The sequence below is a fragment of the Tamandua tetradactyla genome, chromosome 18 (genome assembly GCF_023851605.1).
Source record: "Tamandua tetradactyla isolate mTamTet1 chromosome 18, mTamTet1.pri, whole genome shotgun sequence".
Taxonomy (NCBI): Eukaryota; Metazoa; Chordata; class Mammalia; order Pilosa; family Myrmecophagidae; genus Tamandua; species Tamandua tetradactyla.
This window is the reverse complement of record NC_135344.1, coordinates 52,936,089-52,955,672: the sequence shown is the minus strand read 5'-3', so window position 1 is coordinate 52,955,672 and position 19,584 is coordinate 52,936,089.

Sequence of the window (19,584 nt, the reverse complement as noted above, 5' to 3'; positions counted from 1 at the left end):
GGAGAAAGCATGTGTCTGTGTTTCAGTTAAATGAGTATGCTATTTATTTGGGACTAGAGCCCAATTAGAGCTTGATGAAAAACTCAAGGGTCACATTAGTACTAGTTATCCAAGGTAATGGCAAAGTTTGGAATTTTTCCAATATAAATTCAGAGCCATCCAGGGAATCTTTGTCAGGAGTGGATCTTCATTTTAATAATAGAGTGTTCTTGGATTCTTATTAGGCTTCTTGAATCATTCGGCTTTGGTTCCTCTTTGGGCTATAGAGCTGATCATTCAGAGGTTCCAAAATATCCTTATACTTTGGATTATTTGTGTTCAATCTCCACCAATTCTGATGCTTTAAACCTGTCCCTCTGATCACTGGTTTCTCAATCATAATATATATGAAGTAGAAAAATAACATTTCATCATCTTCGTGCTTTTCTTCAAAGCATAGTTCAAGCACAATGTTGTGAAATTAGAATTTAAAAATCAGGCTACTACACTATCATTCTGCATTTCAATATTAGAAAATAAGTTTCAATTCTGCCCTGCCCAGAATCAAATAAAAGCCCTTATTACTGCTTTTCACTCCATATAAGCATGTCTGACACCACTGACTACACTATGATTGTCTACAATTTACTATTCAGGCCAGTTATTGTTCTATCATTTCCATGGGTTTCAATTAAGCCAGGTGCTTAAGAACATACAAATTTAATGTGTTATTTCAGTGAATGCAATGCCAGGCTATAAAGATGACAAAGAACTCCTGAAACCAAATTACCCAAGCTTTAGGTAATGTGTTCTGTATTAATAGAGCAGCTCTTGTAGCAATATTTTATTCTGAATAGTGTAATAAAAGGTAGCTGGCATCATCAACTAGCAAGTTGTTGTGACTATGAAGAGAAATCTGAAACCCCAAGCTAGAAAGTGACCACAATTGCATGAAAGTAAAGGATTGAATCAAAGATGTTCCCTTCACAACTACATTGATACAACAAAATGAAACACTGAGCTATTTTTTCCCATTAATTTCATGATAAGTGGCAATACTGATGTGGATGTATATGAAGATAACTAGAAATATATACATTACACATGATTTAGTTAGATAATTTATGCAGTTTCAGCCTCAAAACAAAATAATTAAAAGTAAAACACAAATGCAGTATGTAGTGTGCCATATTTGTACCCACAAATGATGATTTGGAAAAGAAAATTACTCTAAAAATAACTTTTATCTTAATGCCTAGAAGTGAGCAGGACATTGTCTATTAAGATTGTCCAAGCTTCTGGTTAAAAATTGCAAACTGGTCACATGAAATTACCTCCTCACTTCCTGAAATTCTAATAAAGTTATACTAATTAGATACAAATGAAAGGGCAGAAACTCTGAGTGACAGAGGATGGGAGAACAGATGAGAGTGGCAAAGCTGTGAAAGCTGGGGGAAAGATGGGTCAGTGCTTACTGAAATTAACAGGTTTGAGAGAGGTGTGTGGTAAGCACTACAAAACCCCAGAAACCACCTGTTCTGAGCTGCAAATTCCTGAAAGGTCAGGACCTAGCAGCCATGGAAAACTCTGAAAGTGAAGGAGAATGTGGAACTGAAAGCACAGAAATTCAGAGATTAATTTCCCACTCATCTCACATAGGTGACTGCTCTGACTTTTCCTGAAAGAGGGGTGGTGTTAACTCTGGAGGAAGAGAAACCAGGGTGACTCGAGTGTCCCTAGACAGAGTTGGAGTATCAGGAATTGTATTATACGCTATATATCCCCTGTGTGCTTTCTTGGGAAGCTGCTGAAGGGAGTCTTTCACCAAAACAAAAGAGTAAACAAAGAAATAGAAGATGTGAGACACAAGAGACACAAAATTCAGCATAGAAGAGATCTAAGGGACATGCTAGGTTGATATCAAAGGGAGAAGCTGGAATGACAATTTTGTATTAGGCCTAGGAGGAAGCCAGTTCACCATTAGAGCATGAAGAGAGGGGATATAGAAGAGTGTCTTCAAGTTGCAGGTATCTGAATATTCCATTGAAGCATTATGCTCCTAATTTGGTAATGATCAATCATAGGTATATGGATAACTAGGTATAATAGAAAAGAATATTAATAATTAATTCCAAGGAAACAGGAAATTATCCAAGAAAGGAAATGTAAATTTAGCACAATACAAACATTAGTGCAAAGTATATTTGCAGTCATGGTAGTGTAAATATTTACATTAATTTTCTATGCTGTGAAATTATTTTTCACAAACATAGTGGCTTGAAAAGCAGACATTTATTATCTCATGGTTTCTGTAGGTCAGGAATCCAGACAAAGCATAACTTTTCCCTGATGAGCATGTCACAAGGCTGCAATCAGAGTTTTGGCTGAGCTGTGTTTCTTTTGGGAGCTCAGCGTCCTTTGCACGCAGTTACTGGCAAAATTCACTTTCTTAATGGAGGCATGATTGGAGCCCCAGCTCCGGATTGGCTGCTGCCTGGAAACCACCTTCTGCTTCCAGAAGCACCTGCAGCCTCCTGCTGCCCGGAAGCCACCCTCTGCTTCCAGAAGCACCTGCAGCCTCCTGCTGCCCGGAAGCCACCCTCTGCTTCCAGAAGCACCTGCAGCCTCCTGCTGCCCGGAAGCCACCCTCTGCTTCCAGAAGCACCTGCAGCCTCCTGCTGCCCGGAAGCCACCCTCTGCTTCCAGAAGCACCTGCAGCCTCCTGCTGCCCGGAAGCCACCCTCTGCTTCCAGAAGCACCTGCAGCCTCCTGCTGCCTGGAAGCCACGCTCTACTTCCAGAAGCACTTGCAGCCTCCTGCTTTGTGACCCTCTCTGTAGATACCACACAGTATGGCTCTTTTGTTTCATTCAAGCCAGCAGTAGGGTTTCTCGCTCCAGTCTGCTAAAATGGAGTCTTATATAAAGAAAGCAGATTAAGAGAGTGGAAGCACATCACCTTTTCTTCCATATTGTTTTTTCTAGAAGTCAATCACAGGTCCTGTCCATACTCAAGGGGTAGAAACTACACAGGGAATAATATAGGAACTGAAGACCGGGGGCCTAACTTTTTATTCTCCCTACCACAGAATTGAACATGGATTTTAAGAGTAATGAAACAGCAATGGAGAAAATAGAGAAGGCAAAGTTTATGGGGGAAGATACCATCTCATGGATGCCTCCTATCCCTTCAACTGGAAATATATAAGACTAAAAAAGCATGATATCAGTCTGAGAAAATTACTTGGAAACATCAGGGAAACATATTATAAATAGTTACATTCAGGGCGACGACAGAGACCCGGGTTCGAGTCCTGATGCCTGCCCACTCAAAAAAAAAAATTACATGTGGGGATCAGGGATGGTGATAGGGAGCATGACTGGCAAGGGGAATCAATGTTTTTCTTAGTAATCCTCAGTATGTATATTTCTGAGAAAATAAATATTAAGGCACAGAAAAAATAAAAGTAGCATATGAACTTAATATTGGCAATGAATTCACGAGAAGAAAATAAATGCTAGAAATCCTGGTGAAAAGGTGGGAGGGAAACAGAGTTAACTTACGCTTGCATAAGGGGGTTATGGAAACAAAGGTGATTAAACATTCCATTCCTAAAAATGTAACAAAGAGAAAGAAAACAAACAAACAAAATAAAAACAAAAATAGAAAGAGGCTACTGACTCTCTCTGTCCCTGCAGATGCTGGAGTGAGGCCAGAACATGCTGCTTTTGAGAGAAACTGAGACTAGCTTTGTTCTGAGCCTGTAGTGGTCCACCAAATTAACATCCCCAAAGAGAGAAAGAAGAAACTCAGCCAATGAGAATTTGCTCTGGGTCTTCAAGCTCTGGTAGATGGTGGGATGAGACCAGAAGCTGCTGCTGCAAATAGTGCTGACATCAAGACCAGTGTCTGTTCCATGCCCTCAGGAAATGCCACCAACAGAAGGAAAAAGGGGGTGGGGTGGGGGTAAGGAGACAGCTAAAAGAAGATGCACTGGCTCTTTATGTCCAGGTGTGGTTGCTGGAGGGAGGCTGGAAGCACTGTTGCCAATAAGACCAAAACTGAGATCAGCTTTGGCTCTGGAGCCTCAAAGATTCCCCAGACTGAACTCAAAGCTCAACCCCAACTCTTAACAGGAGATGGTTTCCTTACCAGCTCTGGTCTCTGCTGGTTATTTCTGGGATAAATGCTGCCATTGCCACACCTGCAGATATTTTCTCAGACTCTGCTGTGGGCTGAACAATGGGGCTGGTCACTGTTTCCTGCCTTCACTCACAAAAGCTGAACTCTTGGCCCCCTCTCACTTCCTCTGGCAATCCTGTAGTTGTTCTAAAGGTCCAGTCTGGCTCCAGGGATACCACCTGGTTACTCTCAGTCTCTTTTTTCCAGCTCTTTCATTTTTCTGGTGGAAGGAACGATTTGTAAACCTTCATACTCTACAATTTTGCACCTGCATTCTCTGGGCCACTTTCTCATATGTCAATGGCAGCACTTAGTGTACAATTTTGAATAAATAAAAAGTTATATTTATTTTGAAAGAGGGAGGGATCATCTTTAGCATTAAGAAGAGAGAGGATATAGATGTAGATCTAATGAAGTTTTCAGAATTTCCCGTTAATTTTCATTATAATTCAGGAAAACCCAGTGGAATAACTGTATTGCCTATTAGGTCAATGTGTAAAGAAAATTTGAGCAAGAATGTCACAATATTTCCTTTAAAAGTAAAATGATATATATATATATTTTATCTTTTTGGTGTTGAGAGAATGAGTTACATGAAAATAAATCATGTGATTGTCTAGTTTTCAGATATCCTTGCCATGCCAACACATTATTGGTGAATGAAACAATTAAAATGATAGAAAAACATCTATAATCAATAATAATAATTGTAAAGTAGTAAACCTCCAATTTTCTGGTCATTAGCAAAAGCTGCTACTCAAATGTGGAGGCAATTCTTTTATCAGTAATGTAGTGAACAAGCAAAACTAATTTCATAAGTATATTGATAAATTAAGAAAATGGTGGCATAAAAACCATTTCTAAGATGGTTAACAACTATTAATCGGCATGAATATATAACTAGAAATTTGTATGAATCTATGGAACTCAAATAACCATCATATAACTAAAATTGAAAGCAGTTTAGGAACTTGCAGAATATTTTCACTTGATAACAAATATTTTCATGTAAACACAAACATAAAACTACATTGTCACTGAAAAAATCAACATTAATATGCATGCAAATTATATTGACATATTTTCCTCTAAAGTCAAATAATATTGAGCTTTCATGTTTAAAAAGTGGAGTTTATATGTTTTCATTAAGCTTAGTAATATGGTAAAAGTAACAAAAACATTTCTTGTTTTAAGTGTTTTAAACTAGCACAAAAATTAAAATGTTTACAATTTCATTATAACCGTTTTAATATTTGAACCTTTACTACATGCAATGAATATCAATCAGTAAATTAAAATTGTTCATAGTAAAAAATGGCTTCAGACAAAATTACCATAAGAATCTAAATAGAGGAAGCATATGTTGTCATTTAAGCTCTCAGAGTATAATAAAAATGCATGTCAAATAGTTAGAAATTATTAATTTAAATGTATTTGAAATAACAAAAATATTAGCTTTCTATGCCATTTCTTGAGGTGTATGCATGTATGCCACACAACTAACCTATCAATTTAAATTGACGTTTTGTTAGAATAGTATTTGGGGAATAAAAGATTAACACCCTTTCATTGTTACTCATAAATCAATTCTCTTCTGCGCACATAATACAGAAAATCCTTTAGCTCAAGTTATTAAAATACCAAGCTAACAAAATAGCTGAATTTTTCTTCTCTTGTCCAATCTAAGGCAGTCATGAAAAAGTGCACCCAAAACACGTACCAAGAATGTTATTGCAAGCTTACATATCTGCCATGGTGATGCCTTAAGTTTGGTTCATAGGAAATTTAGAATGGGTGGATATATTCTTTTCCATGGGTTAATTTTTGTCCTTAATGAATCAAATCAGTATCTATATAAAAATCCAGAAAATATATTTTATAGGGCTGTAGGATTTTCATTTATCTTGATGACAGTTGTGTCTGCTCAGCAAAAGGGTAATGTATGCTGGATCTTGACAAGTTGTTTGTGTTTTGACCTTATTATTGTAAGCTTTGACCCATCTCAGTATTTTATTCAGAGCATACCATTCCTTACTGAGAGAGATGCTTGGGCTTTACAGGCTTTAGCTGTGTCGGTAAAATAATCTCCCTGGTTGGACGTCATAAGAGGATGATATCGTGGTTTTAAACTATGTCCACACATTCTTTGATATCCTTCCCCTTCGAAAGGTGGAAACCTATTCCTCTCCCTTAAGTGTCAGCTGTGACTCATTTCTATCCAATAGAACACACTAGAAGTGACAGTATAAGACATCTAATATTCAGATAAAGGCATTGTGGGTCCCTCCTTACTCCTTCTATTGAATGGATTGCTGCTATGTTTTGAGGGCAAGTAGTCCTATGGCAGGTGCAAGTTGTAAGAAACTGAGAACTGCTACCACAGCCATGAGAGTGCGCCATCTTGGAAGTTACTTCTTTGAACCCAGGCAAGCCTCAAATAATGCAGTCCAACCACTTGACTGCAACCTCCAAGAAACCCGGATCCAGAACACCCACATGAACTATGCCTGGATTCTGGGGGTTCAGAAACTGTGAGATAATAAATGTTTAGTGTTTTAAGCCATTAAGATTTTGGATAGTCTTGTACAGTTATCCCTTACACATTGCGACTTTCACCATCACAGTTTTGATATGTCATATGTGTGGATAAGAAATTAAATGGGAATTTGGGGGAAGTTTTGTAGAAGCTGCAAAATGACTGCTGTGGTTCACCACCATTATGGTATTAATGAATCAACCATAAGGCATATCAAGAAAGAAGAGAAGGAAATCCACGAAGCGAAGTCATTGCAGCAGCTACACTAACAACTGCAAACAATTTGCATAAACACGAGATGCACGTTTACCTCCCATAGAAAGTGCAACATTCTTTTAGGTTCAGGGTTTTGTTATGAAAAGGCATTCTGGTAGAATCTGGCATCTTAGAGAAAAGGCTAAGTCCTTATATGATTTCCAAAAGGAAAATGAAGGTGAAGAGTTTACCCCTACAGATTTTAAGGCCAGAAAAGTCTGGTTTGAATATTAAAGAAAAAAAATGGTTTAGCTTACTGTGCTGGTTTGAATTTGTTATGTAGACCAGAAAAGCCTATGCACATTTAATCCCATCTTGTGGGGGCAGAGCTGTTGCTGGGTGGGACCTTTTGATTAGGTTGTTTCCATGGAAATGTGACCTTACGCAATCAAAGTGTGGGTCTTGATCTGTTCACTGGAGTCCTTTAGAGGAAAGACATTTTGAAGAGAGCTGAGAGTAGCTAAGAGAAAAATCAAATGTCCACAGAGACATTTTTAGAAAGAAGGACCAGAAGACGTCACTATTGGCTTTCCCATGTGACAGAAGAATCCCAGATGCCAGCAGCCTTTCCTCTGAGAAATTATTCTCTTTGTTGGTGCCTTAATTTAGACATTTTCACAGCCTTAGAATTGTTACTTGTAACTTAATAAATTGCCATTGAAAAAGCCAACCATTTCTGGTATATTGTGTTCTGACAGCTTTAGCAAAACAAAACACTTATGCAATGTAAAAGTAAAGGGAGAGGCAGCATCTGCCAATGAAGAGGCACCTACAGAATTTCCTGAAAAGCTGAAGAAACTGATTGAAGTGTTCTCTGGGATGAAAGGAAGGCCCAAAATTTTACACCGTGTGGTAGTTAGGTTCAGGTGTCAACTTGGCCAGGTAAAGGTGCCTAGATCTATTGCTGTGGACATGAGCCAATGGCGTGTGAACCGCATCTGTTGCTCATTACATCTGCAGCAGGCTAGGAGGCATGCCTGCTGCAGTGAATGATGTTTGATTTAATTGGCTGGTGCTTAAATGGAGAGCGCAACGTAGCACAGCCCAAGCAGCTCAGCATACCTCATCTCAGCACTTGCAGCTCAGCCCAGGCCTTTGGAGATGCAGAAAAGAATCACACCAGAGAAAGTTGTTGGAACCCAGAGGCCTGGTGAGAAGGCCAGCAGAGATTGCCGTGTGCCTTCCCACGTAAGATGGAAACTCAGTTGAAAGTTAGCTGCCTTTCCTCTTAAGAACTATATGTTAACTAAGTGAATCCCCTTTTATTGAAAGCCAATCCATCTCTGGTGTGTTGCATTCTGGCAGCTAGCAAAGTAGAACTCACTGATTTTACAGATTGTTGGGCCTCTGCACTCCTCATCCCAGTGATGTGGAAGGGATAACTGTATACAGAAAATTAATTATTAATGTATGCAATCAACAAGTATTTTCTGTCATTGTTTTAGACATTATTCTGGGAATTACAACATGAATTCTTTCTTAACTCATTAAAGTCTAATTGAAATTGTAGCCCTTATTCTTCTCAGATGATAAAAGGGTTATAAAACATATTAATTCTCTTTACCTCCTTTGTCTTTTTTTTGCCATTTTTGCTATGCATTTTCATTCTACATATTTCTGACTCTCATAAGATATTATTATTGTTGTGGCTGTTATTGTATTTTTGTAGATTTATGCCATTATTTCATTAGATTTATCTTGGTGAAGTATCTCTCCCTTTCTATCTCATTTTTCTGAAATCGCCTTTCCTTCACCTTTGTTCTTGAAGTATATTGATGACAACTACAGATTGAAGGTTAGTAAGTATTTTTTTTTGTACCATGTCGGAGAAAACATTTAATTGTCTTTTGATTTCCTTTTTTGTATTTAGGTTGATAATTCCATGATTTTAGCTCCTTGCCAAAGTAATAACCTTGTTTGTGGGTACCCCACCCCAGTTCCTCGCTTTGAGCTTGGTTTTAAATTATTTTTCTATAATACGCCCAAGAATAGTTTATTTTACATTCATCCAACTTTAGTTTCTCTTCTTGAATTTTTGGTGTTCTACTTCTTGAATTTCAACCACTTTCTCTTCAAATATTACTTTTGCCTCACACTTTTCTCCCCTTCTTCATCCTGATATTTTAGATGCCTTATCTTCTAGTTAACTAATTGTCTTTTCAGCTGTCTTTTATTCAGTATTAAACTTATCCATTTGTTCTGAACTTCAATTACAATATTTTCTCCTAAGTCAAAGGTTTCTATTCTTCTCTTCCTAGTGTGCCTTTGATTAATTTTTCTGTAAGCAAATTCATCATTCATAGGGTTAGTATTATTTCTATTTTGTACTGAGCAAACTTATTGACACTAGGTAAAAAAGATATTGACCTTTATTTTTTGTTTAAAGTGTTAATTTTTTGTTTTTAACATTGAATTCTCTAATTTTTCTGAAACATATTTTTATGTAATGTGAAATAGGGAACATATTTCATTTCTTTCTATATAGATAACTATGCTTTACTTCCATTTATTAACTTTTCTCTCTTACTCTTTTTTTTTTTTTACATGGGCAGGCACCGGGAATCAAACCCGGGTCCTCTGGCATGGCAGGCAAGCATCCTTGCCTGCTGAGCCATCATGGCCCACCCTCTCTTACTCTTTAATCTGGCATAGTGATTTTATTATATATCAAAATTTCATTTATGCAGACATCTGTTTCTGGACTGCCTTTTCCATTTCATTGATCTTTGATATACATCATTTCAGAAAAACACTATCAATTATTATGGACACATAAATCCAGATATTTTACAGGTATAATCCTCACTCTTTACTTTATCCTTCAGATGACTTTTTCCTACTCTTGGTCCTTTACACAATTACACAAATCTTATTTTTTTTTTTTATAATAATAGAACAATTTGGAGAAAATGTCAGCCTTCAGCCTTTATAATATTAAACGCTCCTTTCCATGCCTTACAATGCTTTTCAAAAATGTTTTGCAATCTATTTCAGGACGTAATTTTATTATTTATATAATAAATATAAAATAAAAACATTTTCTTCTTATTATAAAATAAATATCTGGGAGGTTCAAGGTTCAAGGTTCAGTGGTAGAATTCTCCCCTGCCATGTGTGAGACCCATGTTCAATTCCCAGTCCATACACTTCCCCAAACCAACAAACAAGCAAACAAAGGAAAAACAAACAAAAAATTCAACAAATGGTGCTGCAATAACAGGATGCTCACATGGAAAAAGAATGAAATGTGACCTCTGCCATATAGCATACAATATAATATATATATATGTTTGATATAAAGGTAAATATACATCTGATGTTTCTTTATTCTCTTTTGAACAATTATAGTTATACACCTCACACATTTTCTTAATGTATGTCTGACACCTCCTATTTCACAAAGATATTGGCTGCTCTGAAAACTGCATAAAGCCAGACTAAAGTATACATTTATTTATCTTAGTCCATAAGTTCAGAGAGCAGAATAGGCCTCTAAAAAGAAAAAAAGTTTTTGTTACTGTTGTTGTTTTGTTTATTTGTTTTTTAACCCACCAAGCAATTCCTTAATTCAGGACTTTTAGCATCTAGGGGAGAAATAACATTGGTTGGAGGCTACCCTTAATTTTCAATCCTCTGGCCTGGATTCACAGGGGTGGATGGCTGCTTTCAAAAGGCTATTAGATTTCTACATATTTCTACCCCACAGATCTTCCCAAATGCAAAGCTTTGCACTGCCCTGTTTTTACCCCCAAGAACATGAGAATGGGCCTGTGCAGAAATGTTCATAGAAAGGGAATAAGATGATTGCCCAAAAAATTTTGGCTTGTATTATTTATTACTAATGTAGTAGTTTTTGTGTGTATCCGCCACTGTTTTGAACCCCTTTGCTTTTTCTATTTGTAAAGATTAGAGAATTATTTATAACTTCTTCATTTTATAAAGGATTTAATGTAAGGTTACAAGTTAGCATGGAGTTGGTTGTTATAGGGCTAAATACCAAGGAAATTGAAATATTTTTAAGTCAAAATGATAGCTTTCTAGTCAAAAATTAGTTTTATTATTTAGGGCACAGATAATTTTCTACAGTATTCTTAACAATTATTGGGATGTTTGATTTTTCAATTTCTGTTTTCCTCTGAGCTTCTGATAGACACACCTCCCCGTACTTAGGTATTATCTTCATGTGTCTTATTAATATGCAAATATTTATCAATAAACTTTAATACATCTTCTATGCTTTTTAATATTTGTATTTCAGCTAATGTGAAGCTGTCTGTTGGTAAACTTTGCCAACTTATTTGTCCATGTTGGATTTTTAAAAAAATTTAGCACAGTTTTAGATTTACATTTTTTAATTAGAGAAGTTCTAGGTTTACAGAAAAGCCTTGCAGAAAATATTAATTTGTTTTTAACAAAATGCTTTACACTGTTTTCTACCAAAGTATAACAAAGTAGTTCCTTTTTGCCCATTTTTAAAAATATGAATGTAGTGTTTTTGCTCTTCTCCTTCTCTACTTTCTTCTTAATTAAATTTAGTCTCTAGTGGGTGGCAGAACACAATTTTCTGAAATTTAAATGCTATTTGTGCAGAGTGCAGTGGGAGCATCAAGGAAGGAGTGTAGTTCTTCCTGAAAGCATTAAAATATCTTCCGAGAAGTTAATAATTTGAAGGACAAGTAAAATACTTACCTAAAGGATGGAGCAAGGACAGGAAAAGCAGCATTCTAGGAAGAAAGGAAAGTAAACACACAAAGGCATTGAAAAACAGGACAAGATCCAATTTGCGGTGATGTTGTAACTTTTTGCTTGTTTTTGTTTTATTTGTTTTTTAATTACCCACTTTTTCTATATCAAGTTATTTATTTTAACCCATGTAACTGGTGATTTGGTGAAACACTGTATTTAGCAAATGATCCATTCTTGGATTATATGTTTACTGAAAACATTCCCTCTTCGCCCTTATAAATTACAAACAACTTCACAGGGCATACGACTTTGGAAAATGTCCTCAAAATTCTCAGTTGTGACCCATTTTGTTTTGGTTATTTGCTCCTTCCTTTAGCACTTTTTAAAATGTGCCACGTAATGATATCTTTACATTACTTTTATGTGACTATCCTATACCGTATTATATTCTACATTTGCTTTCGTATGTGTTGTGTTTTTGTTTTATGCTTCGTTTTGTGGCTGAAACTTGCTTTCCTTATGTATAAAACAGTTTTCTTTTATCTTGCTTTTGATCATTTTTGTATTTTAAATATTCTTTCTCTTTACTTGAACATTACTAGTTACAGATTGGTTCCAGGTGAACTTGTTTCTGCTACTGCATTTCTTATTATTTTTGATCCAATTCATTTCCTGTGGATTCTAGTGGGGAGTCCAGTTCTGGATCAAAAACCTATGAACCTTCAGGCCTTATCACAGGCAGTCACAAAGGCTCTACCTGGTGGACCTCAGGGAGGAAAGCTGCCCTCCCAACACCACGCTTGGCACATAGCCAGCCTTGTTTCTGAAGGGGGTTGCAGTTACAGATTCAGGCGCAGGTAGCTGGCCCTTCTCTTTGGCATACCTACATTCTTAGCCTGAGACCTTGGCCATGGGCTTCTATTGAGAGCTCCTTATCAGCCAGATGGAGAAGAAACATGAAGACACCTTTCTCCACTCTGATCCGTACTTAATACCGATCAAGTGCCACTTCTAGTCCTTACTCTTTTCTCTACCCCCTGCCTTTGGGTTCACAAAATGGCAGGAGTCTTTTCTTTGGGGCTCCCTCAGCAGTGAGATGATTTTCCAAGTCTGTGCTGATTCATCTGACCTTACCCAGTGGTACCATTCTGTGAGGGGAAAAATGTAACAGAAAGGGAGACAGTGCTTTCCCTGGGCAAGCTTCTTGTTTATACTATTCCACCAAGTGATTAAAGTCTCGACTCACTTTCATTATGGCTCATTGTCTGCATCAGCTACTTTCAACACCTGGCAGCTCAGTGTATTCAGGTAAGCTCGGTTTTTGACATCTAGAAGCTTTTAAATTTTTTTCTTTCACGTTAGTAACTGAATTGCCTTCACTGTCTGCTATTTAATCCGTACATTGCAGATTTTATGCCAACTGCAATTTTGTTTTTGTTGCATTACCTCCTTATCTCTGACATTTGCCTTCCCATGGTAGCCTTATGTTTAATAAAGACAACTGCTTTCTTGAAGGTTTTTACAATACAGGGAGATTTAAAATACACGCAGCTGTGTTTCTAAAATAGTCTCCAACTTTCTGGTTACTCAGTTTGGTTTTACTGGAACTCAGAATTCTGTTTGTATTTAAGTTTGCCCACTTGATATGGACCACAAGAACGTGACCTATATTTAAACTTGTTGAGGACTTCAGGTGCTGTAATATTCCAGCCACTCCTCAATAATGTTCTAGCATAGGATTACCTTTAAAAATACAGTCTCCAATCACTACTTAAGAAAAATAAAATCCAGAGATTGAAATTGAAATACTGATAAACTAGCTGCAGGTGACATTTTCCACTATTCCCCAAGTCCTATCATTTTTTTCTTCATGCCATTAAAATTTGAGACTCCTCATGCTTTTTTATTGTATTGCTGCTAATGCCATTTCTTCTTCTTTAAATTCTAACTAAAAATCCATAGAATTCAAAAAACAATTCTTAATGTTTTGATGAGATACTATCTTTCCTTATTGCAGTGCTCCTTGTTAGAAGTGTATGCTTCTTATTTTAACTCCCGTAACTTCCATCTCTTAATGAGAGCAAGTTTAACTCAGTAGCTACCCATTTTTGCAGAACAGTAAACACTGATGGGAATATAATAGATACTAAAAGAAGTACTTATTGGACAAGAGGACAACTGCATTTCCACCATAAAATGTTAGTCTTTGCCTATGCTGAGCTTCTGTGTCTGAAAGCACATAAAATGCACTCCTGCAAGTTAAATCTATATTTAAAAGATGGTTATGGAAAGCATGCTAGTTCCACTTAGCAAGTAAAAAAAACACACACACACACAACAATATAAATCTTTGCCCTAAATCTTTGGCTTCCTATAGATATATTAACTGTATAATGACTTTCTGCTCTGAGCTGCATGCATTAATGGACTTTCCAGTTCTATTTTAATATTCATCTATTTGATTGAATTGGAGAAGAAAACTAAATTTTAGCTCTAGTAAACCTTGAAAACATGTATTACTCCATGTATTGCCAGTCAGAAAATTAGTAAATCAAGGCAGTTTTAGTTTTGTGCTTTCCCTCTTCTCAAGTTTCAAGATTACTTTTCACATATTTACAAGAAAGACTTTTTTTTAACATTCAAAATGATAAACTACTAATTACATAACTTCTTGGGTAACTTTGCCTTTTATGTTTGTTATCAAAAGTTGAATACCATCTTGCCAAGTTTTATTTCCTGGGATATTTTGTCATCTGAAGTTCATATAAACATATAAATATTCCTCCTTGTTCTGGAAAAATTGTTCAGTAAATACAACTGCTTTGACCTTTTCAATATTCTCATTTTGACTCGATGTCTGCTCCAATCATAGGTTCCTGGGGTTGTAAACAGGAAAAGGTGGGTATGGCAAGTGAATCAAATTACAGAATATTGCAAAGGTCATGATAGGATAGTTTTAACTCCACATCAGAAAAGCAGTAGGAAAAAGATTTTTAGATATTTGAAATATGAGAAATTTGATTTTATGTATGTTTTAAATAATAGTTAAAGCCAATGATAACCATCTTTTTCATCACAGTTTTAAAATTATTGTTGAACTACATCTGAAGTCTCTAAGCATTACTTACTTCATAATTTACTACAAATTTAATATAATTCATTCTGTTTCACTTATAATTAACACTAGTTCAAATCACTAGAGCAGGAAACCTTTAGCATATTAGTTCAAATTAGTGTTTAAAAAAATAAAACATATAATAGTGTGAATTTGCTTTCCGCTTTCCATGTAGAATATGGCTCAAAATACTGCCCTGTAGGCCCAGACAGAAGATGAACTTTCCTTGATTTATTCAGCCTTGTTACATAAGACTCAGAGGACTGATATTTCATTGTGCTATTTCTTTCATAGGTGTTATGTTAGTTTCCCAGCTGCTTAAGTAATTACTGCACAATGGGTTGGCTTAAACAATGGAAATTCATTGGTTCACAGTTTTGAGGCTAGGAGAAGTCAGTGCTTTTTCCTGGAAAACTGTGGTGTTTTGGGATTGGCTGATGGTGATACTTGGGATTCCATGGCTTTTCCACCACATGGCAAAGTATTTTCCTTACTCTTCTGAGTTCCATTGGCTTCTACCTTTTTTTCTTCTCCTGTGACTTTCTCCTTCTATGTCTGATTTTGTTTGCTTATAAGGATATCAGCCAGGTTGAATTAAGGAACACCCTCACTTGGCCTAGGCACACCTTACCTGATAACATCTTCAAAGGTCCTATTGACAAATGGGTTCATATGAACAGGTGCAGGGATTGGAACCTGAACATGCCATTTGTGGCAGACATGATTCAATTTCCAACAGATCTAAAATGTTAAATACACTTAAAAATAAGTTGTTCACATTAATCACAAGTAAAGCTTTTTCAAAACACACATAATTTTGACTGAATATCATTTCATTTTACCCTGATGTGTATATGTGTGTTACAAAAGCATACTGATACATTAACTCTAAATACATAAACACATCTTTGTCTTTAATTTTGAGTTTTATTTTAAAAAACAAAATGGTCACTGTCCTAGTTTGCTAGCTGCCAGAATGTGATATTCCAGAAATGGAATGGCTTTTAAAAGATGGAAATTATTAAGTTGCAAGTTTATAGTTCTAAGCCCATGATGATGTCCAAATTAAAGCAAGCCTATAAAAATGTCCAATCTAAGGCATCCAGAAAAAGATACCTTGGTTCAAGAAGTTCAGGGTTTCTCTCAACTGGAAAGGCACATGGTGAACATGGTGATATCTGCTCATTTTCTCTCCGGGCTTCTTGTCTCATGAAACTCCCCCAAGGGCATTTTCCTTCTTTATCTCCAAAGGTCTCTGGCTGCATGAGCTTTCAAGGTTTTTGTGGTTGTCCTACTTTATCCAAAATGCTTCCTGTTTTAAAGGAGTCCAGTAAACTAATCAAGACCCACCTGGAACAGATAGAATCACAACTCCCTCTAATCAACTCTCACACCACAATTGGGTGTGTCACATCTCTATGGAGATAATCTAATCAAGTTTCCAATCTGCAGTACTGAATAGCAATTAAAAGAAAGGGATGTCTCAACAAGTTTGAATTAGGATTAAAACATGGCTTTTCTAGGGTATATAAACCTTTCAGACTGGCACAGTCACTATACCTCAGTCTCTTAGAATACTTACAGTAGACCCTTTGGAGTTATTCTGCTTAGTATAATTCACAGACAAATTGATATTTGCATTACCAGCACCAGTTTTGAAAGTATGTTGTAGATTCTTAATTTAAAAAAATGAAATAAGACATTTTTACTTACTGTTTTCAACGATGATTTTTTTTCATTCACGGAGGATTTTATCCACTTAAAAATTTTTTATTCTAGTGACATATATGCAACCTAAAATGTCCCCCTTTTAATCACATTTACATGCATAGTTGAGTGTTGTTAATTATATTCACAAAATAGTTGTTGTGCTGCCATCACCAATATCCACTACCAAAACTTTGCCATCAACCCAAAAAGAAACTCTGTATAACTTAAGCATTAATTCCCCATTCCCTATCCCCAATCTGGCCCCTGATAATACTCCAGATTCTGATGCTAAGAGTTTGCTTATCCTATTTCAGATCAGTGAATTCATACAACAGGCCTTTCTCTTAGTTTTCTAGGCTGCTTAAAGCAGATACCAGGAAATGGATTAGCTTAAAGCAATGGGGATTTATTAGCCGACATTTTGAGGCCAAGACAATGTGCAAGTCAAGGTATCAGCAATGCAATCCTTTCTTCCTAAAGACAAGCAGCCGGTGATCCTTGGCTCCTCTGCCACATGGCAAGACACATGGGCATATCTGCTGGTCTCTCCTTTCTCTTCCAAGTTTCACTGTTTCCAGTTTCTTTTTACTTCCATAGCTTTCGTTCTCTTTGTCTGAATTGCATTCTCTTATAAAGGACTCTAGTAAAATGATTAAGACCCACCTGGGGCCATGCTTTAACTGAAGTAACCTCATGAAAAGGTCCTACTTAGAATAACTTTACACTCATAGGAACAGATTAGCCTTAGGACATGATTTTCCGGGCTACATATAGTTCCAAACCACCATAGCCTTGAATTCTGAAGAGTTTTAATTTTGATGAGGTCCTATTTATTCTTTTTTCCTTTTGTTGCTCATGCTTTGGATATGAAGAGAAACCATTGCTTAACACAAGATCCTGAAGATACTTCCCAATGTGTTATTCTAGAAGTTGTATAGTCCTGTCAACCATGAAATTTTCACTATCCAAATTTTAATTGATCCTTATCTCTTCCATAAAACAAATCTGGATTCTGTTACTTTGTCTTTAACTGAGATTACTACATGTAGTTCAAAATAATTGAACAGTGCTTTACAATTCAGACTTTTGTTATGTAGAAGTCTGTTTTCCCTAATTATTTCACCTCAGTTTTAATGGGTCCATTCTTCTCCAGAAAAGGAAACATATTTTAGGCAATTTTACTACTTCAGGAATGGCCATCAAATTTCACATACTGTTTTTATTTCTAAAAGTCTCTCCAGAGAAATAGATTACTGCTTAGAGAAGTTTACATTTAATAAAAGCATAAAATTGTTAACAGTACTAAAGAAAACCCACACGTTTAATGTCATCTGAATTTTCATTAACATGGAAATGTTCTCTTCCACTTTTTGACAAGTAGGTTTGGGAACTAAAATTTTTTATGTGAAATTTGATAAATTGGAATGACTGTGAAACCCTCATATCATTTACTTCAGTAAAATGTTACCCTTTTCTCTCTTAGATATTTAGTATTTAGGTATTTAGCAATGATGCTATGTTCAAGGGAAATATTTTATTTATTAAAAACAAGCTTGGGCTAAGTATAATTAATTTTAACACATTATTTCAATATTTGTTTTAACTCTCTGACTTAGGTATAACCACCTGTTGAACTCTTCATGTTTGAAATGGTTGCATTTCTACAAGAGAGACATATCCAAACTTAAGAATTTTTTCCCTGTTTCCAACAAGAATCCCTGATCTTCATAGACTTTCTACTGCCTCATTCCTTTTGTATTTGCTTTTCATTATACATAATATATTTGCTTTTCTCCTATCTCCTCCTATAAATTCTAAAGGACCCTTCATTACTTTGATTTATATTATTCTTATCACTACTGCCCTCCACTCGTAATGTAGTCTGCACTGTACTCCTACATTAATCTTTCTACTGAAAAATTTGTTTAGCCCACTTTCTTGTTATAAACCAATCACTATCTCCTCATTTCCAGTGGAAAAAAAGCCCAAATTCTTTAAAGTAAAATCTTAGGTGCACTTTCTTCAGTTTCTTATCAACTCAACTTTTATTTTTCAAGGTTTTCTTATGCAAAACCATGCACCATCTAAATTAAACTATGCACATTTTCTCAGATTTGTGTTGAATTTCTGCCTATTTCATCCTATATTAATCACTTTAGTTAAAATTTTTTCTGGATACTGAAATTTTTCTCAACAGTTAGGTGAAACACAAAGGCTCCCTGCAGTAAGTTGAGTTATATACTGCAGAAACAACATGTGCTTAATATTAATCCATTCTGTGAATGTGAACCCATTGTAAATGGAACCTTTTGAGATGTCATTTTAAGTTATGATGTGACCCAACTGAGTTGGTCCTAAATCCTATTACTGAAGCCTTTATGAAGAGAAAACCACATAAAGGAGCAAGAAGCTGGAAAGTAACCGAACCCTGAAGAGAAAGAAGAGGACATCGCCATGTGACGGGAAAACCAAGGAATCCCACAGATTGCTGGGATCCAGGAAACTGCAGATCCCCAGAGCACGCAAGCCTTGTAGCCTCTGAAACCATGAGCCAATAAATTCTTGCTTTGAAAGCCAAGCTATTGAGTGGTATTTGTCAGAGCAGCATGGAAATGAAGATAGTATTTTTTGTAAAACCTTCCTTAATCCCACAGCAAGGGGTGAATGTTTTCTTCTCTCAATTATCTTCATGATTTACCATTGTTTCTCTTTTTATACTTATCATAGACTTATTTGTATTAAAATTGTATGGGAAGAAAGTTTTCCTCCCATACCTAAATGTGATCTGTTGGAAGACACAGAATCTACTTGTCTTTGTCATCCTGGGTAAACTTATAATACTAACATAGTACTTGATAAGAAAATTAAATCATGTGCATTGTCTTATTATACCCTGTGAATAACTCAACTATATTTTATATGATAGAAAGTTTAACTAAAAAAAAAGGCAAACAAAAAAGCGATTTCCAAAATGATTTAAGGGAAAACATTTCACTTAATTAATTCATTAGTATCCTTTGGAATCCATGAAATAGATTTGTTGTTCCACATGATCTTTAACATATTGTCTAACATTCAATGTAGATACCACATGGACCTGAATGCAAATAAGTGCTATTTAT